Below are 24304 nucleotides of genomic sequence, written 5' to 3'. Positions count from 1 at the left end.
AAACTATATAAAAATTTAAAAACGATCATTTGACCATCTGTGGCAGGTTTAGTGTCAAGAAATTTAGTTACGGATACTAGTTCAGCAAATACTAGTACAGAAAAGAAAACTAATGTGGTATTGAATAGTAAATTTTAAGATAGATTTTAAAATAGCTTTAAAAGATAAATCTTCATTTAGAACCTTGCAACTGCTCAACGCGGTTTCCGTTTAATCCTGCAAAGTCGATAGCTTTTCTTCCGCAGCTAGAACTCGTGCAATGGCACAGTCCTGAAACCACCTTCTGTCGCAGCATCACGCTTCGATTAGCATCAAACGTCGCGTAACGCTTGACCCCGGGTCTCGTTCGACGATGAAACGCGGTCCCGCTCGTAAATCCGAAAACGGTCTTCGGTGTTCCCCATAAAACTGTCAATCACGTCGACCGGAACGTCGCCTACATCATCGCGACAGCTGACGACTCTCCGATGCTAAGCGAACCATTGTAGAGGAACAGTGCGTGCCCCGATTTTTCCACGCACTCTTTCATCCGGCTTTTTCTTTCATTTCGACTGGATACACTGGCGCGTCTGTGCGCCGTATCGAACAATCGACGCCGAGCTTAATGCACGCCAGTGAAAATGGACTCGCGCGGTGAAAATTCCGTGACGTTTCACGGAGCCTTTTAAGAGCGTGGTGTTCACATCCGCGACACGAAAGAGAATTTTGATATTTCGAGGTCTGCCTTTTAATTCACACGCGAGGCACTGGAAGGGCCGATGGAAGAAAGCTTTGTCGCATTCGACTAATGTGTTTCGTGTTCCGTGTGTTTTTTGAATGAGGAGATCGATTGGTAGGTCTGCCGCTTTGAAGTAAATGAAATAGTAATGGCCAAAATATAGATCGATTGAATATTCCGCTATTTCGCTCTTACTCCTTTAACGATTAAAAGGAATGGGTTTCAGAGAGCATTTCTTGTTAACAAAAAAGGATCATTGTACAGCATCGATCACATTCTTGGAAAGATTATATTGTCCTAATTAAATCGTATTAACATCGCATTCAAAACAAGTATTATACTTAAATTACATTATATTTATAATTTAATCCTTCGATATAAAGCTCTAGATAAATTTTCAAATATTAATAATACTACCACTTTTCAAATAATACTGCAATATTTGTTTGCAATGTGTCATACGCGATACAAGAGAGAAAGATTCTCATGCAATTAAAATAACCGATTCATTCGCTAATGACTAATTACGAATTGCCTCGAGAAGTAGTTCCATCAACGCTACGTCCGTAATCCTCTTTATCCGTCCCTCTCCGTTGTTCCTCCTGCACCGATCTGCATCTCGTTAAATTTTTGCACGCGCACAGGTGTGCTTTCTATTCAGCGACGCAAAGCGCAGCGAAACGGCGGTCGTTACCACCGGAATACGGTGGGTTCATTCGTTTAGATTAAATTGGAATTGCTTTGTCGAAGCCGACGTCGGCGACACCGACGTTAGCGTGCCGGTGGTCAACTTCAGTCCGATTGTTGGGACTGTCGGAAAAGGAAAATTGCTTTTTAACCCTCTCGAGCGATCGTAGAGAGAGCTCGAGATGGCCAGCTGAATGCCACTTCCTTTCGGTCCGCTGCAATGGTTTTTACGAAGACCGAAATCCGATCTCTGGAGCGTCGCGACGTTCGTCCTTTTGTCTTCGTTCTGCCGTTACTCGAAACGCCTCGATCGAAATTGCTATTAACCTTCATTCCGCCACTTCTTCCGTCGCCTTCGTTTCTGCCGCTCCTTTTGTCCACGATCGGGACGGGTTCGATAATGGGTTATCTCGAACGGCCAACGAGCCTGACTTTCGATTTGTATCATAGCGCGACGGAGTATCTTTTGTCTCTAATTTCGTCGCGATGCTGCCTTGAGTACCAGAATTGGGTACTTGTAGGCTCAATATACCTCATTTGGGACGTATGAATAGTTTTAAAAATGATTATCGAAGATGTAAATTTTCCCTGAAAATCAATTTTCAAGTCACGTAATTTTGCTACTCTCGCAGCATCCAGCACAACGAGCGAAATCACGCGACGACTAGTGGCACTTCATCGCGCAATTCATTTGTACGCGTTTTTAAACGACTACGTAGTTGATTGTCCACGATCGAGTGTCGAGAGTGCTAGCGTTTCGCACCAAAATATTACGGTTAAATCTCGTCAATTTCGAAACACGAGAATGACTTTTTCTAAATGATTGACGAGGTTCGTCGAGTTGATGGAAAAAACGGCGGGACGAAAAAAAAAAAAAAATGATTGCGACACGTCGCTGTTGCGCGCGAAAGTACGCCAGAGTAAGGGCGGCGTTTCCAACGCGAAACGTTCAAATGGAGAAGTATTTGTGTACGTCGAAACAAGAAGAGCCGCAGTTATTGATGACAAACGGGGATAACGAGCGCGCGGGAACGTTATTAAATTTTGAGTGGATTGCAGCCAATAAATTGAATGGCGTGTTACACTTGAACTGCGCGACACACGCGCGGCAAACATTTTCAAACGGCCTTCAGGTTCTCCAAACCGTGCAACGAACGAAACAAGGGACAGAGCGAGTGAAAAAGAGCGAGGCCAGAGAAAACAATTTTCGAGGTATCGGCCGTACATCGAAAGGGTAGCTTTTCACGTATCTTTACCTTCCACAGTCCATTGAAATCGGCCATTGAATTCCACCCGGGATTCCCCTGAGGGAAAGTTTCGACGCGAAGAAAAAAAAATGCTCTTTTTCGATACGCTCTCTATGGTCGTGGCACAAAGAACGGTGAAACGACGCTCCGCCATAGAGGGAGGAAACGACAATTCGAAAATGCAATTATTCCGCCAACGTATCGTTGCCCGTGCCACCTGTCGCGAAACCGAAAACCACCCCAAATAAAAGGGGCGGGGGGGAGAAATGCGACGGAGAGCGAGACGGGAGATCGTGGTCTGGCCTCGCTGCCGATCCGGCCAGATGCGACGATTGTGAGGACGCGAAACATAATTTAAAAGCGCAGAACAACGCGATCACTGGACGGACTGAGCTTGGAGCTGGCAAAAGGGTGACGCTCGAGTTTCATTCTTTCGCCCGGATCCAGGCAAAACGGATCGTGTTTCCAGCGAGGCCTTTTTTTTCTTTGATGATTATCAACGGCCATGGCTTGCGAATCGTAAATTGAGGCGTGTGAAAAATTCGCGTGTCGAATTTCTTCTGTGACGGCTATCGCGAACTTCCTGCTTCGATTACTCGCCGAACGAAGAATATTACTTTAGAATTGCACCCGAGTTCATCATTGGTCGTGAAAGAATTTCAACAGTGAATTTACACGTCGACGGTGTACAAGTTTGATATTCAGTGTACCGTGAAATGGCGAAGCCTGAATTGTTTAACCTCTTTATGTTTGCAGTATCGGTTTCGACACCAGTTTCAAACAATTCTTGTTGTTACACCAATATCGATTTTATTTTTTTCCCTTTTGGATTGTTCTTTTACGATGCATCCTGTTTGTTTGCAATCTCGTTCAGACTAGAGTGGTGTCCATTTTAAAGAGGTAAATTTTTACCGTATTAGGATGCAAAAATACATAATTATTCCGATATTTTTTTTAAGAAAGCTGTAGTAGTCCTCAATCTACAATCTTGCAAAATTCAACGAATTCTAGATAACATTCATACGATGGATGCTCAACAAAAATTGTATTACTTCATTCTCATACTCGTTAATTTAATACTGGTATAAAATATTTAATTTCTCCCTCTTCAACGCTCGTCAAGGGCTCTAAATTGAGGTCGTGCTCGCAACAGCGCCAATGGAAGCTTTTTGGGCGCTTTCCTCAATTTTGCATAAGCCTTACGTAAGCCTGTTACATGATGCATGCACATGTGCAACGCGGAAACATTCAAGCGCGCTTATCTTGGATCAATCAACTCGTAATTCTGTGGTTCGAGATCATTTTGAAATTTGCCATAGTAATGTTTCACGCGCCGATCGCATGCTGTAAGAAACTCGTTTACATCTTGTAAATAAAAAAAAAAAAACAATGTATCGTATATCAAAAATTTTAGACTTACCCTCAGTTTTTATATTTTAATAAGTAGACTATGATTTGGTCAATATAGACGTTGTGTGCTGTTTATATGTGAAATAGCATAAAAGATATTCATCCAAAAGCCTTTTCTTATGTATTTTATTGTTAGTATACCATTTTAGGTCTATTGTACCATTTGACTATTTGAAGGTTACATTTAATAATATAAGAAATTTGAAGAAACAAATAATATATGTTGACCTCATCTTAAAATTATTATACGTAGATTAACAGGACTTGTAATTTAATATTCGTGGTTTCTTCGTATAATACACGACTTACAGATATTTCAAATCTCAAAATCTTCGAAGAGATCATTTTCGTATTATAAACTCAATACACGTTGTTGTACTTATCGCGAAAGAGAAGGAAACGGAGAAATATCATTCTATGGATTGATTATACTGCGACAATATTTGGAACAAACTGATCCAGAGCTCGGTGTTTCTTTTCGAAAGCAAATTGCGGACAAATGAAAACTTTATCTTTTATCGGGAAACGATGTGAAATCGTATAGGACACAAAGATCATTCGACGTGAACGGTTCCGGTAAAACGGTTCCAATAAAATTCCATCGCGAAGCTAACGTTACCGCAGAGTTTAGTTCCATGGAGAATTAGAGATAACGCGGTTTTGACTCCGTTCACTGTGACAACATTGTGTCGCGACCAAACATTAACATATTGAACACTTTCCGCTTGGTCTGGAATGAACTCTCGTTACAAAAATTGCAAAAATGTGTTTTCTACAGAAAAAACAAGTTTTACAATCCACCCTGGTGATATTTTTTAACGAGCTTATGCGTGGTTAACACGAGTGTGTTTAAAGGTCTGCACGAATTTTAATGTAACATTACATTTCAATTTTATATTTTCATCTCAGCATTAAATTTCGAGCAGAATCGCTCCATAAATGGCAGTGGTTACCTCTTCTTTAAAAGTTCCTTGATGAAAATTCATAGTTTATAAATATTTGAAATTGCGTCATAATTCTTAAAGTTTACATAAGATGGTTGGAGTAAATCTTTTCTTTGCTAATCTGTCTGAAATGAAGAAAACAACATCTTTTTTTCTTCTTATTCTGCCAAGTAATTCCCCGTAGGTTGTATCGAATAGAATCGCAACGTATTCGTTTACGCCATTTTGTCCAATTTCAACTCTTCTTCGTGAAACAATGAACTTAATTTCCTCATCGTCAGCTTGCAAATTTGTCTCGGAAAAATTTACCTTAGGTGTTCAGTATCGACAAAGAAAATCTCATTAAAATCTTCGTCTCGATTAGCAAACGAAGGGCTAATTGCCTCGAGTTGAATTTTAATTTGCCTCATTATGACGGCCGCGAAGGTGAACCAGAAGGAACGCCGCTAAAACCCTTTCTTCGAACGATCGAGAGATTTGGTTCTTCGTCCAATTCCCATTCCCATTTCAATTTTCTCATTAATAAATGCAAATGTCCCGTCGAGAAGGGTTCGTCCAACTGTGCGGGGAAGTTTCTCGGTCCGGAATGTTCGTCGTAACAAAATAATAACTCGTGACGAATAAAAAAAGAAACGCCAGATTTGAGCGTTCCTTTCGCCAATTAGGTTTTTAACCTTTTAGAATTCATGGCACAGTTAAAATGATTTTTCTTAGTCTTTTTAAGCTTACATTTGATTAAAGATATTCTGGATTTCGAACAATACAGATGTTTAATCAGAAACATCTGCCGGCCACGAACGTGTTAATAATCACTTATTTCTATATTTTGCTTGGCGAATAAGCGACGAGTTCGTGTCGCAGGGTAGTTATCCCTTTCCTGATCGTTGAGACCGTGAAAACTTCCCAGAAAGTTGGCCGGCCGACAGCCGGGCGCAGTTACAATGAAATCCCATTGCGAGGCTGGTGTTGCCACCGCAGAGTTCGATTCCATGGAGAATTAACGGGAATGGGATTTCGATTTTACTCGCGGTAGTGGCGCGGTAACGTAGCCGTAAAACGTTAGCGCAGGCTCAGTCGGGCCGCAGAACCGTCCACCACCCTCTAACAAACCCCTGGGGTGTTCCGCACAAACCGGGGCGAGGGAAAAGGGGAGCTGTTACGCGGGGGTGAACCAGGGAGGCAAAGATAAAAAAAACGCGGCCCTGGGAAACGTAAGAAGGCGGGCCCAGGCGCAGCCTGATGCGATTTCGCGTTTTACATACATGCATAGTGATTGCGGCCCGGGACCAGACCGCAAAGAGGCACGGCCTTCCGGCACTGAGTGGTCCACAGGAAATTGATACGCTCAAAGACACTTCTGCGCTTCGAGTTTGAAAGCTTCTGTTCTTTTTCTTCGTAACGGTTCGACGAATACGAAACGACTCGTTTCACGGTGAGTAACGCTAATATTAGGATACTTCGCGTCTCTCTTTGTCCCTTTGATATATCGCCTGGGACGAAGAACAGAATAATTGAAGATTGGTAACTGTAAAGTACTTTGACTTTTTTCTTTGTGTAGAGCGATGAGCCAATTGTAGCAATAAAATGAATAATTTCTTTGCGTACGTTGAACATCGTTGAATTTTCAGTGTGTCCCTTTGATATATTGCTTTGGGACGAAGGATAGAATATTTAAGGATTGTTAAGTATAAAGTACAGCATATGTTACATCGTTATTTTTAATTTATTGTATATCAAAATTTTTCCCTTCACTTTGGGTTCTTACTGTTGAGATATTTCAGGTGTTTCTATTTTATTTCCTTCGCGATATTTGAATTTAATATCAATAAAAGGGAAAAATCTCTTCAAACGAATTTAATAGAAAGGATAGTCACTAAATTTTATTTATATATTAGTTAAATCACGGCTATCATAAGTCCTCATCAACGACAGAAATTTCATCAATTTCAATCCTCGAATATCTACGACGACGTACGTCGAAATTACTTCACCGATACATTCTCTGCTCCCTGACCATTTTCATAATGAAACGTTCGGATCCAACAGAATCGGAAAAAGTGAACAGTTGCTGGTTCCGTTACTTTTGTCGATTTAAGTTGAACCTAGGCCAAAAATAGACTCGAGTAATACAGCTTTGTTCCATCCATTTCGCTCGCAGATCGATTCGATAGCATCGCGGTGACCTGCGGACGCGTCACGCAACGGTGTGCATTTCTCCCCCCGCGTTGGAGACAATGGGCCCATGCTAATCCGACGCCGCGTTACAATTTCATAAGGGGAAGAAAAGTTTCGAGTCCGTACGTCTGCCCTAAGGGACCCCTGCGCCCCATACGTTCCGCGCGAGTTATAGTACGTGGTTTGAATAGACGACTGGGGATGGCCCTTTGGGCTCGTACATGTTGCAGAAGCCTTGACGCCGCTCTCGCGAAAACACGACGAACAAATCATCGTTACCATGAAATTTTCGTGCACAAGAACTGTAACCTCGTAAATTCCAAATCGAATTAGAGTATCGAGGATCGTGGGCGTGCTCGGGGAAATATTAAGGGTGGAGGCTGAGATTGATACTCCGGTAATTGCAGGGGCAGCTTTCGGTTAAGTTGGCGAGGTGAGATCCTCTCTAAATGTTTTCACTCGTAGTTGGTAACACTTGGATATTTCGTAACTCTACCTATTCATTGGCATCTACGAGATGTGTCGTAGTTCAAATTGATCGCGTTTATTCAAGGGATAAGTGTATACTTGAGTCACGAATTACTGCAAAGAAGAACAAAAGAAAAAGGAAAAATAAGTTAATAAGGAAAAAATGACCATACTACAAAGTAATCTCCGTAAAATATTGTCAGTGCCTCCCACTCCAAAAAAGAATCCAAATCGACATTGTGTATAGTCCTGAAGGTAAAAACATCACGGATCACAAGCCCGAAATCTCTGTATCTCTTATCATCAACTCTAAAGACATGCATCGTCCCGAAGAATAGGTCAATATAGTATCTATCGTTTATCCAACGTTGACCTTTCAAAATGCCCGAAGACAAGAGCAGAGATCCAAATGAGGAAGGATTCCTGGTCGACGATAAAGGAGAGCGATCGGTATGTATCGATCGGATCGCTCGATGAAGAAAAGTCGTTCGTCGTTGATCCGGAAACGAAGCCAGGAGATCCCGATGCTCTGGCCACTGCTGGCTGAGCGGGGTACGGATCCGATGGAAGGAAGGGTTTTCGCGGGGAATAGGGCAAAAGGTCGAACCGAAGAGAGAAGCTCGAGTGGTTTCAGCGGGCTGGTGGAAAATCGGAATCTATAAAACACCGATGCGCCCAATAAAACAACGTCCAATCCGGAACGAGATCAAGATCCGCGATACCGGGCGGATACCACCTACGCCTTCGAGTAACCGCATCGCATCAGCTCGAACTCCAGCGACGAATGCAACTCCGGGAGATTGGACGGCGGGGGCTGTTTTACGTTTACATGACGGCAGTAAAGTATTAAGAAACCCCTCCGTGGGATTTACACGGCTGTAAAGCCGCGGATGAGATACCGCTTCGCCTGCTTTCAGTTTGCTGATGCTGCGGCTAAGAGTGGTTCCGCTAGTCGGCTCTCTGGATTGTATTGGGCTCGCCCGGGGAAATTTATGCGTCTTTTATGCCAGGGAAACGCTGTTATAATGAGTCGCTGGATTTATTTCGCTCGCTGACGCTCCGTTTTTGATTCGTTTCGTTTCTCGTAACGCGCGTTTCTTGCGCCTTTCGCGAAATTAATTTAGCTGTGCGTTAGGTGCTTGGAGAGCGAGATGAAATTTTGGTTCTGTAGTTTCGATGAATATAATAATAAGATTGGAATAAATTTTCAGTCCTTTTGCGATCAATTAAGTAAGTTGAAGTTGAAAAAACGTTATTGGACTTTTAGAATACAAATAATGAAGTATGTATGCTATGAAGTTCTTTATTTTGTTAACGTTTCGATGTGTGTACGAAATATTTTTGAGAACATTAGAAACTTATCATGATTTTGTAATAATATTGATACCAACAATAATATAAGCTTTATAAGAAAAACATTCCGACGTAAGAGTCAACACCAAACAGAACTCTTCGGAAACGATCGAAACAGCTGCACGATGTTTAATGCACTCACTGCAATTCTAAGAAGTAGTAATGGTAGTTTGGAGATATAACTTCTCCCGTGCCGCGTGTATCGTGGTGACCCAGAAAGATGGCGGTTCAAAGAGAGCAACCACTGGGGAATACGGAGGATGATTAAAAACTCCTCATTGAGGTTCTTTTATTTTTACCCTGGCCTTATTACGATGTGGGACCAAGCGTTATCTCGACGCGAAATTGAGAGATCTTGAACGGGGGTACCTTCTACTTTTCATTCTCCATATTTTGCATGGTACGAGGAAAAGAAATGAAAAACAACACGAAGATCCTCGGTAGCGGTACAGCAAACTTTCTGGAATCAAAGCTTTCACGATCCTCCTCGTACGGAAGTTTTACGGCTACGTAACGAATTGAAAGGAAAAAGTTATATTGTCCGTTGAACATACACTTGGCACCTGAACATTTTTTACGCTCCAGCGTGCATAAGTGGAGCGGAGCATGTATCGAGTGGCGGCGAAGAAGAAGTAGTAAACAATTCCGTCGAGCACTGAAATATGAACGGGCGGGTCTGTTGCTTTCTCTTGAATGATGGCATTAAATATACATTTCGCGCCTGGGCCGCTCTGTATAACTTCGAGACTCCTGCTTTGCCTTCGGAATTTCTATCCCTAACACCCACCGCCGTCGCGTTATTTCGCCTTTCCCTTTTCTCGCCTCGCCTATCGCGCTCCCGGCCCGGCATCCCACCGCTCAGGGGTGGTAGGCACTAGTCGTGTACAAGCTGTAACGCGGAGTTTATTGCAACGATGAATTTGGGATAAGACTAGGGCGAAATTTCAGTTTGATGTGGCTCTTCTGCGCCGGCAGCCGTTACAGTCGAGAACAGGCCTTTCGCTGCCGTCGGGTGACAATCTTGTTCCTCCAACCAGGAATTCGTAAAAAGGATACCCCCCATTTTGCTCGTGAACTTTACGACGTTACGTTCTATTATGTTTCTGAAAATTAAAAGGGTGGAATATTCTTCAATTTTATTCAGATTAATTAAAAGTTTTAGAGGGAGTCTTTCATGGCGTGACATAGCAGGCTTATAATAGCAGGTTTATAATACGGTATGTTTAAAACAGTTAGAATTAACTAAGTTTTGCAAACATTTTTGGCAAGTTCGTGGGTAGTTTATTAAACAAAATATACTGATAATAACGATAATCGAAATATTCCTCTTACTTTTCTCTTAAATTAAATTTTAAAATGCAATTTCCACTTCTATCTGAAAGTTTTACATAGAAATTCTTTAAATTATAAATCCTGTTGTAATTCTGATCGTATTACAGAATTAAACTCAGAGACTAACAATGTACAGAATTAGTAAAGTAATTAATTAAAATTTGTACAAGTTTTGCAAAAACTTTCTGTATTTCACTTTTAAGCAGAAAATATGCTCCCAAAGTTTAGCTTTCTGCTTCTAGAACACCGTTTATATAATCATAATCAACGCCGAAGAGCCGCATTCTTTGTTCACGTTCTAAAGGAACTACGCAGATATTATTATCATTATATTTGTGAAAATTGTCCATCGTCGCGTTGTACGTTGATGCAGAAGTAATATTTTACAGGTACTTTCACAAACTTCTTTTCTTCACTCCTACTTTCCGCGTATTTAGACACACGACGACGGTACGTCTCGCGAACTTGTAAATAAATGGATTACGATGGCGCTCCGAGAGCTCGCGCTAACGCAGTTTTAAATCCGTTCTTCGGATAATCACACCGAAGCTGGAAGCAACGGGGTGCACAGCGAAAGAGAAAAGACAACAAAATTCCACGGAAGTTGCGATGAAAAATTCTTACGGTACCCTTCCCGGAATCCTCCTTATCACGCCTTCGTTCTTTTTCCCACCGAACTTGTTTACAGTTCCCATTTCCCTGATTTCTCGTTTCCGCCTCTCGCGACTTCGCGTTTCGACAAAATGAATTTCTTCGGGGGTGTGGGGGTCTTACGATCCCGACTTTCCCACCGCGGACGACGGCACGTTACACCCCCTTTTCCGTTGTAAATCGAAGAGAAACTTCCAGGAGTTTGTGCGTTCTTCGCATTCATTATATCTTGACTTACTCTACTTTTAACACCACGACAACGGCGGAAGATAAATGACGAAGTGTCAAAGATGATAGAATGGCAAGAGTCAATATCCTAGGAATAATAAACTTTGTGTAAATTTTTGATATTGGAGGATCCAAACTCACGGTATCGTTAGATACCTCTATATTTGATGGAGGAATGGAGAAAGCGAGACACTAGACATTGAGCGACGGGGTAGCTACACAGTATGGCGGGTGCTGAGACATGTCACGAGACGAGTTGGGTAGACATCTGAAAGACAGTTCCCAAATATTTGAGGTGCCAGGTGCTCTAACGCCTAGAACTACCATCGAAGGTGTTTCAAGCAACAAGTCGACTTCAAGCCAGTTTTTAACACTAGACACTGATGAAACATAAATTTTCCACCATCTCCACTTCTTTCAATATTACAAACTGTAACATTTTTGATTAACCGTAATATCTCACGTGAGTCAATATTCACATGAAACTAAAACTAAATAGTTTATGAAAATTCTTAAGCATATTCATCGAAATCTTTAATCTCAAGAATTTAACAGAACTCATAATACATCAAAACATTTGCGCAGTAGATAACAATATCAAAATTAATAGGTTTTCGTAGGTAGATAATGGAATCAACAAAGCCTGTTAACAAGGTACCTAGGATTCTAGGATTTAAATTGGAACGTCCTGAAAATTCCTTCATCGAGGAAATGTATACCAAATCCTAAGGAGGTCTCACAACAGTTCCTAGACCAGGGTTTTCCCATTTCAAGGATCTTTTCAAAGTTATCAGACTATACGTATGCGGTATTCCCACTGATTAGAAAGAAATAGAGGTGGAAAATAGGGAGAGAACAATACCGAAGCGGAAACAGAAGCTTACGAAGGTGAAATCTCTGCAAAGACCAAGTCTGTGGCGGACCCCTCCCTCACGTTCGACGAGCAAACACCGAAATTGTAAACGGAGAATCCTCGCGGGCGTCGACTAGGCAGCTCGTGCTAGATGTTGCTCAACGACGGTGGTAATTGGAGCCTACGAAACGGTTCTATTATCCGAAGAAGTAACTGTCAACCGTGTCTGTCTCTGTCTCGATCCTCCGTGTTAGCTGGCAGTTTGCGCGTCTGGGGAGTTCCGGTCCAAGTTGCTCTTTCTATTCCCTTCGTCTGTGTTTCACTCGAGCCAACCTCCTCGTCTCTGTTTGTTCTTCGTTTTGCGCCGCCTCCTCCGCGATTCTATCGTTACTTAGCAGCTTAACTTTTTAATTACCACCGTGTCTCTTGTTTATCGTCGCTTTGTTTCCCTTTCTCTGTCGCCGGGAGCTCGGTTGTTTCGTTCCTTTCTCCAGGGGCCACTTGGCGTTTTCGAAGGTCGACTGAAACCTAACGGCCACTTCAGCTGTGCTAACGAGCCTCGAATCGGCCCAAAAGCCGCGACACTCCGGCTGCTGTGCGCGTAAACAGCTCGCGCGATGGAGCCAAGGGCGCAAAATGAGAATCGCGAAAAGGGAGAAGGATCGGCGGCGGCATTGCGCGGCGCGAACGAGCCTCGAGTACCCACTCGCCGCGAATTTATGGCGAAAGTGTTCAAATAGCCATACAACCCTTGCGACGACGGCGTCCTCGTCTAAATGCTTCCAGACTGGTATTAAACCGCGAAACGCGGAGAGCAAGAGGAGGAATATGCTACCTATAGTACTACTAAACTAATTAATACTCTTGCGTGAACCCTCTTAATATCAAGTATAACGTCAATATATTATAGACAAGATACCAATTCACGTATTTCGCCACACGAACACCCCACGCATGTATACCCCACAAAACTATATATTTATACAATTGTTAATTGTTCAGCAAAATTCGATTGCATACGTTAATTTTGCAGTTAGTAACTCTTCAGGGCATTAGTTTATCGCGAGAGTGCGGCTGTATCCGAATCCCTACAAGAGGTCTGGACGACTTACTAATGGCCGAAGCAGGACAGAGGATGGAGCTCCAAACGCTTAAGCTATGCAGTCTTGTGAATGCAAAGTTGTAACTAGCAGCAGACAATGTTGGTACCTAAATAGAGTGCGAAGGGAATAACACCTTGGAAAGTAGATGCCTGTAAAGTCATCCAGAAACAATTGTTACGTACAAGCGGAGAATTTCCTCACGTTTTCAAGAAATGCGCAATTCTTTTTATCATAACTTACAACAAAAGAAATTTCGTGCTACCTGTTCAGAAATAGCGAGAGAGGCAGCTGCTTTGGAAAGAAACATTTCCGTCATTTCTCTACTCCATTTCCCAGCGCGCCAGAAAATTCCGTTCCAGCACTTTAACTTTTCTTTATAACGCCGCGCTTCTTCTTCGTCTCGAGTTAAACTCAATATCGAATAATTTCGCGCGGGGCGTATTTCAATTGACGGAACTGTAGCTCTCTCGCATTCGTCGTTAAAATCCACGCCATTCCTGCGATACATCGTCGGCACGGTTACGGGTAATTTATCGAAATATATCGCGCGAACGAGTTCTTCATTTGTGAAATCGGATCGATAATTTGTTATCCCCCTGTCGATGATACTTGTCCTTTACCCCCAACCTCGGCTAACTCTGGCTAAATGTCCTGGAACTCTGATCGTTAGGGATTTCTTCTACCTCATTGACTCTCTGTAATTGATACGGATATCTCGAAAGATTCTCTCGTCCCTTGTGTCCCTCCACTCGTGAAACTTTGAAGCTGCGAATGGACAGTCGATATAGAGGACGAATATTGCGATTATACTTGGAAAGTCGCGAAAATCGTTGAACACGTGTAAATAAAGTGATTTATTACACAAAATTAAGTCGAAACTCTGAAATAATTAACTCTTTTTTACAGTTTAATGTTATAGTATTCTTTTCACTTTGAAATATGTTACAGTCCATTAGAACGCGACGATGAAATTAAGGATTTTGCATAATTCACGCACTGGATGTGGGTAATTGATTATTGCGCGAGATTCGTTTTTCGAGTAAAGCATTTTTGGAGGTTGATCGAATTATTGATACATGGTTTGCCGATAGTTCCTACGAAACATACTTCTATTCGTGTTTGCGTTCATAAACACCGTCGGAGTTATTGGAGTAACTCCACACGGTGGAGTTATTGGTTTGCCTCGATCGTACTAAGTTTACACAGCAGGTGAACTCTGTTAAATACTCGTCATAGAATGTTCAACAATATACTCACGCGATTTATACGTAGCTTGTGGTGGCAATTCATCCTCTCGATGATAGCCGCGATGTCCTAATTAGATAATAAATAGTAATTCAAACATAAGTTTGATGAAACGAATACAAAAAGTCGGTTATTTGGTTAAAAAATGTTCTACGAAAAATATTCATTCAGCGATTTCGTTAATAATGTGTAGCAGAGCTTGTGAATTTCACAGTCTTAATTAAACTTATACCTTATAATGTTTTCATTTTCTAATTCGACATCTTTAGAATTAGAAAAATGAAGGACAAAGTAACGCTAATGTCATTTAGAAATGAAAGATATTCTCATTTCTCGTCGCTCGCGGCCCGATTTTAGTCGCGTCCGTTATGATCGCACAATATTCGAAATTATTCAAGGATCGAACTCTGATGGATGACGACGCGCGACGTGACATCGGTATGCATTCCGGTTGACTTTCGAACAGGCTGGCCAGTCTTTTTCACCATGCATATAGTTTTTACGCTGGCGGCGTAAGAAGTAAATCACAAAAATTGAAATCCACGATATCGGATTGAAATCAATATTGAATGCAGATTGAATCACGGGTTTTCGCTCCTTCTACCTCCACTCTTTCCTTTATCCTGTTTCACCCTTCGACGTGTATACATGGATACGCGAACGTGCGTATCCACTCTGTTTCTCCATTTTCCGGTGTTCCTGGGCGCGCTTCCTTTCTGTCCCTATCTTCCTTGTTGAATCGTCGAAGGGCGCGAAGAGTGACGGGTTCCATTAAGAAAAAGTGACTTACGACGGCGATCGACAGCGAAAGGCACTTTTCGTACCGTTAGACCGGCTCGCGAAAATTTTATGCGTACCGTCGGTGGCTATCTAATGCGTCTGCGAGACCTGAATATGTATATTCGATTATGAGACCCAAGAACCGGGGATCCTGTTTGCGTGAGAGCAAAGCTGCGAAGATGGGATTGTCCCCTCGGATCTTCACGAATCTAGAGAAAATTTGCTTGGTTTATTGGTATGTTTACGTCCATTCGCTCTCGTTTGTTGCTATAACTGCAGAGATAGCAAATTTTCCAGGTTCCATAGCACCTAAAAAAGTTTGGACTTGTCGCGAAATTTGTTTTTCTTCGTTTCTTTATTAGACGCTCTTTCGTGGTTACTCACTTTGCGTATCGTAAGATCCTTGTTTCCTAAGATATAATAGTAATAGACAACTCTACGAGTACCAGAATTGGTGGGATTAACCCATTCACTGCCAACTATGAGGTGTCTTGTTAGGGATAAGTTTACAGCCTTTTGAGTCACGAATTATTGCAAGAGAGGATCGTAAATTTTCTGTACATCTATGTACATCTCCGAAGTAATTGAATATTTTTAATGCATATAGTAACATTCAGTCTTCCGTTAAATATTAAGAAGAATCACGGTTCAGAGTAAGTATTCATCGAACACAGTAATCGTGAGATCTTGTTATATATCGTTATATCTGTTAGCCGGATTTCGACATACTTCGATTAATTTAAACTCTTTCAGAAACATCTGTGGCTAGTTTCACATTACTATTCTAGAAAACTTGCGAACTCCAAATCTTAGAACCTTTAAATGTCTTTCAGATGTCAGAGTCTCGGGAACCAGAGAGATTTCCGTATGTCGCTGGATCCAAGGAGCTGTTAAGTTTCCTTATAATCAGGTGTCTCGGAGATATAACAGTCCCAAATTTTCCAGTTGACCTTCTGGTAGCCGAAGCCTTACGTTAGGTTTCCTGAATTCCAAGCAGACTGTATCTGATACATTTCATAATCTTCTACGTGAATTTCTCTGGGTTCCCAAGCGTTAACATCGACTTCTACTGTCTGAATATTGTCCGTATCGTGTCTCACAGTTCGATAATCACCACTGTAGTATCCGATAAATCCCACATTCAGTGGTATCATGTTCTACTATAATCTGAGGTCATCTGTGTCGGATTTTACAAGCCTGTGGTTGTTAGCGTGTCCACGGGTCTTCAATATTGGATTTGTGTCTACGAGTGTTCTATATTGGATTCTGCTCAGTCCCATGGGTTCCGGGACGTATGTAGCTGGTCCGATATGTCCCGGATCGTTACCAACGGTACGTACAAAAGCCGATTCGGTGTGTATCAGGTTACATCAGATCTCCCGACATTCATGAGAAAATTGCGCACGAATCGCGAATATCAACCATAGTTTGCCAATGATTGTTTCGTGGCTACCATCGTAATCATCATCAACTTTCGCGGTAATCGGTGATCATGAACTGCATCTGTACTCTGAAATCATAAATCATTAATTTCTAATCATTCGGAGCTATAAATTATTCAATAATCACTGATTACCGACTGTTTAGTAATTGTAATCACTAATTTTATCGACCACTAGTATCAACACATGCAAACGAAGCGTTACACTGAAAATACAGGTCCTATACGCTACAGTAAAGTTTACCAAAAATTCTTCGAGATTTTTGGAAACGAAATCTGTTTTATACAACAAGAGCGTTTAACGATCAACTCCTGCATTGTTGGTTCGGAATACTTTCAGTGGCGGCGAGTATAATCATACTCGGTATTCGTCGGTTTTTAGAATTCATTCAAAATAATTTTAAATGACTCGTTTAGTTCAATATTTATTCAAGCACATATCTATAACAATAAATACATGTCTCTGAAAGCAAAACTTTATTTATAAACTAGCGAGTATATTCGCGCAGAAAATGTTAAAGTCAAATACGACGTAAAAATGCGAATGACATCGAAACGTTGAAAATTTCCACTAAATTCAACAGTTTCTCGCACAGTGATATTGTCCTTTTGTTAGCCACTGTTTCCCGTGGAGGGTTATTAGCATATAGCGCGCACGTAGGGGAGACGGAACGATTCTATCTTCTAACGGTTCAGTGCGGCGCGTTACTATTTGATGAGATAAAAAGCGCCGCGGTGGCTCAGCCCGATGAATTTTTAACCGCGACTCCCAGGTACCATTACGGACCTCGAATTTCGTAGGTTAGGGGGTGTCGATACCCTTGGGAAACCGGTAGTCTTCGTGCTTTAATAATTCAGCACGGTAAATTGTACCAGCCGTCGTATAGACTGATGTACCGCCTTCTTTTACTTCCGTTCAAAAGGTTATTCGTAAAAAGCAACGGTTCCATTAATACTTAACGACGGTCGCATCTAGGAATGCGGTTCGATTTCACTTTTACAGAATTGTGTCCCTCTCGAGGCGCGAGTAAACTTGTTTCGCTGTTGAATGATTCATCGGGATCAGGAAAGAAGCTTTACCTTTTCGATGCGGTTTCCACGTGAACGGAATCGAATTACTCTTCGTTTTCAGTTATCTTCGGCGCTCGTTGTTCCTATCGCACATACGAATTTTGCTCTATTCAAATTCCTGAATCATTTCGTCAAAAATTGGAAAAATCCGCGTAGATGAAATTTGTTGTACGAGATTTATTTACTGGTCGAAATTAATTTCCGAAGATCGAGCAGTGAACAGAAAAATATTAGACTCAATGACTAGGAGTAACGTCAACTATCTGAGATGCGTTAAAAAATATTCCATCGTGCATAAAAAAAAGTTGGGAAAATTTTAAATGCATCTGACCGCAGAGAGTTAAAGAGAAACATAGTAGAGGTAATAAGCATTCTGAATATTCGAATCCTTGCGGTATGAGTAATGCAAACGCAATGGTAAAACTAAATGCACTAAATATATCAGATTCGACTCCTGTACGGACGAGTTAAATCTATCCCTGAATCGAAGCAATCAATTTTGAAAGGGGAAGCCAGTGAAGAAGTCGGGCCAGCAAAGAACCAGCGGTTCCGCTGATCGTCATTAACGAGAAATCAGCTCGTCTCGAGATCTTGAAGCGAAACCTACTAGTCGGCGTTTCTTGCCTCGCAATTGGTGGAATTTCCAAACTCGCGACAGTTTTGCGACGACGCCGATGATTAAACCGGCACTGCTGAAACAAGGATTACAAAGAGAGAGGGTCGGGGGACGACGAACCGAACGAAGTGGCAACGAGTTCGCCAGAGTTTAGCGAGTGGATGACAACCTCTGGTTCTGCTCGCGACATCATCACCTAGCCAGGAGCTTAATCAAGCCGGGGCCGGATGCCGAAAGTCTAAAGCCACCCTCTGATGTGCCCACCGGTGGCTTGTAGACCTCTTGAATAGAGGAAGAAGAGACGGGAGAGAAACCGTGACTGATCTGGAGACGAGGAGCATAAAGCATCGAGCTCATCCGAAGTGGGACACGGCGCGGTAGTGATTACATGTGGACACGGTGTTTTCGGTGTAGCCTGGTACCAGTCCTCAAACCTCTCACCTTTCCTACGTAATCAGGCCGCCTTTCTTGCGTCTGGATGCAACTTCTCCTAAAGACAGTTCTTCCGCTTCGATCCGCTCCTCGAAACGATTGCATTCGTTGGCCACGATTCCATCTATTCTATCATTTAGCGACTGGGTCATTCCACAGGAGTCTGATTTCGAGAATTTTCAAGTATCCTCGATGGTCCAAGAATGCCTATTTTTGATCATCGTCCTTTATGCAACATTGGAGGAGCGTCATAATATTCGCTGAAAAGTTGTAAGAGTCGTACTCGTTAACATTAATATTATACATTTTACGTTTCTAATATCGAGTACTGACGGAAATAATAAAATTCTGAAGCTGCACATCGTAAATTTGTATCGTTAGAACGAAGATAAAAGTTACAAAATATATCTTGAAATATCAATGTTGTTGATATGTAGTGTATAAAATAGATAGATCTTTATAATTTTTTTCTTTTAAGCAGAAATAGAATTTGAAATATCGTGAATTCACGTCAGCGGTCGTGAATGTGTCAATATATTTTGGGGTATTTTGAAAATTGATAGTACGAAGCTATGTTATTTTCCGAAGGTTTATGGCTGGATTAATAGTTGAATAGGTCCTTGGCAGAAATCCGGGCATTGTTGGTGACCGTTCAATCGGGTATTGGGTTATATTGTTTAGGATGTTGAATAGGAGGTGATATTGATTAGGAAACGTAAGCGTTCGGAGGGTTGACAGGCGACCTTATGTTGTATTGATAAGGGATGGAGTTTTGTACCAAATAATACGAATATTGATCTACTTACTAGTACGTTTGTTGAAGAGAATAGTCTTTATCTCTAAAATCGTTTAGCAATGGTCGTCCTATTTTGTCAGTGCCTACACTGTGGAGCATAACTATAGCACCACTTATATTTTGAAATTTTTCAGCCTTTATGCATAACTGAATTTATGCATGAAACTTAAATGAAAGTATGCCTTATCTTCTAAACGATGTAACATGTATATTATTGTTGATATTTTATATATTTTTGCATTTGTGCACATTTTCATAGATTCTCCCATATTTTCATTTCCTATAAATGCATAAACAACCGCAGTCTACTCGTAACATTTGGATAAATGTGACGTATAAAAACGAGGAAAGGAAAACGTGAAACGCGACTAGTGAGTCCTTATGCGTGTGTGCCTTCGGTGAAGTCTATTTCGTCGGTAAGAAATCTCTTTGTCTTTGATGCCTTGGCTCCGTGAGGCAACCTACAAAAGCGTCGACCTATTTTCCAGCCGCACTTTTTGTCCCTTCTGTTCCCTAACGGGTAAATGAGGACTTGACGAGGTCTAATGAAATGCAAAGACGCGGAGAAGCAAGCGAGCTCGCTTGGTTTGAAAAATATGTGAATATCAAACACGTCTCGCGCCTTCCATGACAACGCGTCAAAACATATGTATAACGTCGTTTTTAGCGAGGTTGTTGCGAGCGAATGTTAATACAGAGACAACAATGTCTCTTTCAACGGACAACACAAGAAAATACTGTATTATATTAGGTAGACTGGAAAGTAATGTCGTCTCTTTTACATTAAATTCAAACAGATTTTTATGATAAATTTCTCTTTTTAATCAGTTATGCAATCGCCATCGTTATCAACAGCCTTCTGTTATCTAGTGTGCAAATTTTCAATGTCAGATCGATAAAAATCAACGAGTTGAATGACAAACAAGCATTTAAAAACGACGTTACTTTCCAGTAAGATGTACTACACACAGTTGAACTTAATTACCGCTATCTAACCCCCAACCGAATCAGTTTTACGTCATTAACCAACCGTAAGACATCTAATTTCGCGTTACGAAACGTCGTTTAAATTGCGGTAGACGATTCGGAAGGAATTCCGGAATTCCTTCCTGGTCGCAAGGAGCCTGCCAAGAGGAAAAGAAAATAATAATCCACGCGTTCCTTAATGAAATCCCGTCTCATCCTGGAATATCCTCCAAATATCTGTTCGCGCAATCTCACGTCGGAGACGCGCCTTTGCAGGTTGTCTGCTGCCTCGCAACATTTCGGCGTACAGCTGCAAAGACCGGAGGGGGAACGGAGTAAGGTTCGCCGTCTCAAAATGCAAGCGTCAACGACTTTCGTCGGTTGTAAGACGGGCAGACGTTTCTCGCAGACTGCTTACCGAGCGTGTAAACGCGGCTCGGGGATCCCGCGGCCTCTCTCTATCCGTCGTCTCCGCCTTCCTCCAGCAAATCCGCGAAAACTGGGTTCCCCGAGAGTTCAGGGTTGAGACCAACGGCACAGAGACGGGAGATATTTCTGTTTAATAGTCGGCGTACCGTCCCCGGTAATGGAAGTCGAGGCGTTTGCATGCCGGGAGGCACGCCGGTGCCGTAAAGTTAATGGCGTTGTAGGCAACACGATAAAATGATGCACCGCAGCTAGGCGACAATATTATTGCCACCGCCTTGCATTCGCGAGTGTCCCGCGAGATCGAGAACCTGATTCAACCTTGGGATCCATGCAGTATACCCGTGCAGTGTGCTCTTTCTAAGTTAAAGCCCTGGTGGTGGTGTGTTACACTCTACCAGTGAGAAGTAACCTAATAGAAAACGTTCTTAATATGTCAGAGACTACAGTCGAATGGGACTTTAAGTATTCGTTTATAATGTAATGTATAACGATGAGAAGGTAACTTGCGTCTGCTCTTCTCCTTCTCAACTTCCCTTTCCTCCGTCACGTCTGGTTCGCCGCGTCTCTTGGTCTCCGTCTACTTGCTCGAGAACTTTCTGCTGCTCTTTAGTGAATTAAGGACTGGAGAACATAGCCTTTAATCAGAAACCGAGCGAGATTAAGGTGCGTTCCCATTTCGCGAGCTCGTTAACCGGTCCCTGGTTATACGAGAGGTTCGTTAGAAAAACGACGTTGGAAGGAGGTCTGGATATCGAGGTTGTAATCTGAAATTGAACCGTTAGACGAATTGACGTCTGTGGCTGGCCGCGTTTGTTCGCTCTCGGTCCTTTGTTTTTGCATACGTGACTTCTAGGTCTTTGATCGACGCGAAACGTTCTAGACCCTACAACGAGAGGGCAGATATTTTTTGTATTATTGATCTCGTAGTCGAAGCGACGGAATACCGAGTTTTGCATCCATCTTGTCAACCCTTGGATGGCATAGGGTATATCCGAGGCTTCAGCTTCATAATTTCGATTATACCTCGTTGACTTGATTGAATTAGTATTTCACATTTCAGTCAATGCTCTCTTTTAACATCTTTAAGTATTTATGTGTAACGTCCTTTGAATTGTACACTTTTTCTTGTTATATATTGCGTAAGAAATCGAATATTGATTCGAATAAGCAAAATTATGAGTCATATGTAATTTATAACAGAGATGTATATTTTCAGCTTCGTATCTATCAAGCATTTATTTATTTTTTTATGTAACTTGATTTTATAAACATTTATATTGTAATGCATACTGTAATATTATTTCTATCAATGAATGACGTAGAGTAATCCATCGTTAAGTAGTAAACGCATTACTAACAGATCTTCAACGCATGATTTTTTTTTAATAAGCTTCGCAATAATCTCCGTTGCGTGGAATTTGATATAAACTGAAATCGCGCGATCGTCCAAAGGTGAAGAAGTTAAGAATTAAGCCGCAGAAAGAAATGAAATTTTTCTTAGATTCCACGGTGCTAACTTCGCTTCATTATGAGAAAGAGCGAAAAAAGTGCAAAGTTTATGCGATGCTCCGTGGTTATTAAGTTATATTCCCGAGGACAGTGCAGCCCCGTGCGTTACAAATATTAACTGAACGTAATGGCGGGAAAATTTTACGAGTTACATAAACTTTTATGTTGCCGGCCGGTGGTAATGGAAAAAGGTCGACTCGTATCCAACATTAGATTCTACGACTCATTTTCCCACAAAACAATTCAATGTTACCATAGCTCATAAATGAGCGCGCTTAATTAACGACTCAGAGCTCCGTGGATGCATGAAATCAAAATGTTTTACGATCTTCGCCGTATTTGGATACAGCGATATTAACCTTTTTACTGCGAAGGGCGTTTACATGCGTCCTCGAGAAATGGGCTTAGAGAAATGTTTATATTCGTTAAATAAATTATAGAAAAAAGATATCATCTTATAGGTAACGATAAGACGGAACTTTTTTGTATTTACACTTTATTCATAGGACGGTTAGTTTTGAAAATAAAAATTGAAAAGTTTCAAGTTCATTGCAAACATTGAATTTCAAGGAAAAAGGTCTTCTAACTTTTCAATTTTTATCTCTGAAATTAAACGTCCTATGAATAAACTGTTAATGTAAAAAAGTTCCGCCTTATCATTCTCTATAAGCTGATATTTTTTTTAAATGCACACCTCTACGCCTCTTAGAATTTCCAGCAAAAGTCGTCCCGCGGTCAAAGGGTTAATTCGCTACAAGAACGACTCCGTACTACAAGAGTCTTCTTACCCAGCAAGATTCCTTGTCCGCGCATTGACCGAAACGAAAACGCGATAAACTATAAAATAAATCCTTTGGTCGATTAATGACCCGGACTGGGCGCAATTCCTTCGCACAAAGTACCCGCGTAGTTTCCCGTCGCACCCTTTCCGTGTAGCCAATACCATTAACATGTTTCATTTCATCCGACCCTTCAACTCGCGTAAAAAAAGAAAAGGGGGAAGAACTCGACGCAGCCTCGGCCACGGTCTTCGACCCATTCTTCCTTTCAAAGATATTCCACCGCGGCGACCCCACGATAGCTCAGCTATTTCTAACTCACGCTCACCGCCGGATAGTAATGATTAGTGGAACGAGAAGATCCTCGCCGGCTTACGGTTAAGTGCGGATACCGGGAATGGCTTCGCTTTTAATTACCGACGAGCCCGTGTGTAACATCGCGGCCTTAATGCACCGGGCTGCTTAACGAGTAATACGTCGTTATCAACGGCCACGCGCAGCTGTACCGAGGGTGGTCGGATCGTTAAATGATTTTAACGGGACGCCAAGCGGAATTTACATGGGGCAATTGCAAGTGATACGCAATTCTCGCTGGTACGTTTGAAAATGATCGCGGTATTGGGATGTCGACGGGACATCACCTTGTATACAGCTATTTTGAATCTTGGGTTTGAGAAGTGCGTTTGGATTTCTTAACCCTCTATGGACCGAATTTCGTAAATGTATTCAAAGTACATGCTTTGAATGATATTTCTACTAATTTTGATAAGAACATGTTGATGTGTATAGAACGTATAACAAACTTGAAGACTTCACTCTGCAGTGTTGCTATGTTTAAGACACTTACTGTAAATGTCGGTAGAACGAACAAACAAAGAGACGTATTACATATCTGCTCTGGAATTGAAGAAAGAATAACTCGACGGAAAAGTTTAAAATGATTAGAAAAGGAAAGACGTGTTATGTTTCTGCCCTCGAATTGAAGAAAGGATAACTCTGCGAAAAAGTTTAGAGTGATTCGCAATCATGGAATCGGCTTTAATTAGTCGATTGAGAGCGATCCTACAGTGT

At 41.7% G+C, this 24304-nt stretch overlaps 1 protein-coding gene across 2 annotated transcripts in view; it reads left to right on the top strand.

Annotated features, from left to right (window-relative positions):
- Positions 1-24304, top strand: part of LOC128890073 (semaphorin-2A) — a 311724-nt gene that overhangs the window by 257184 nt on the left and 30236 nt on the right. The gene's annotated exons all lie outside the window — the stretch shown is intronic.

Source organism: Hylaeus anthracinus, unplaced genomic scaffold, assembly GCF_026225885.1.
Source record: "Hylaeus anthracinus isolate JK02 unplaced genomic scaffold, UHH_iyHylAnth1.0_haploid 12000, whole genome shotgun sequence".
NCBI lineage: Eukaryota > Metazoa > Arthropoda > Insecta > Hymenoptera > Colletidae > Hylaeus > Hylaeus anthracinus.
This window is presented reverse-complemented; position numbering and strand designations above follow the sequence as displayed.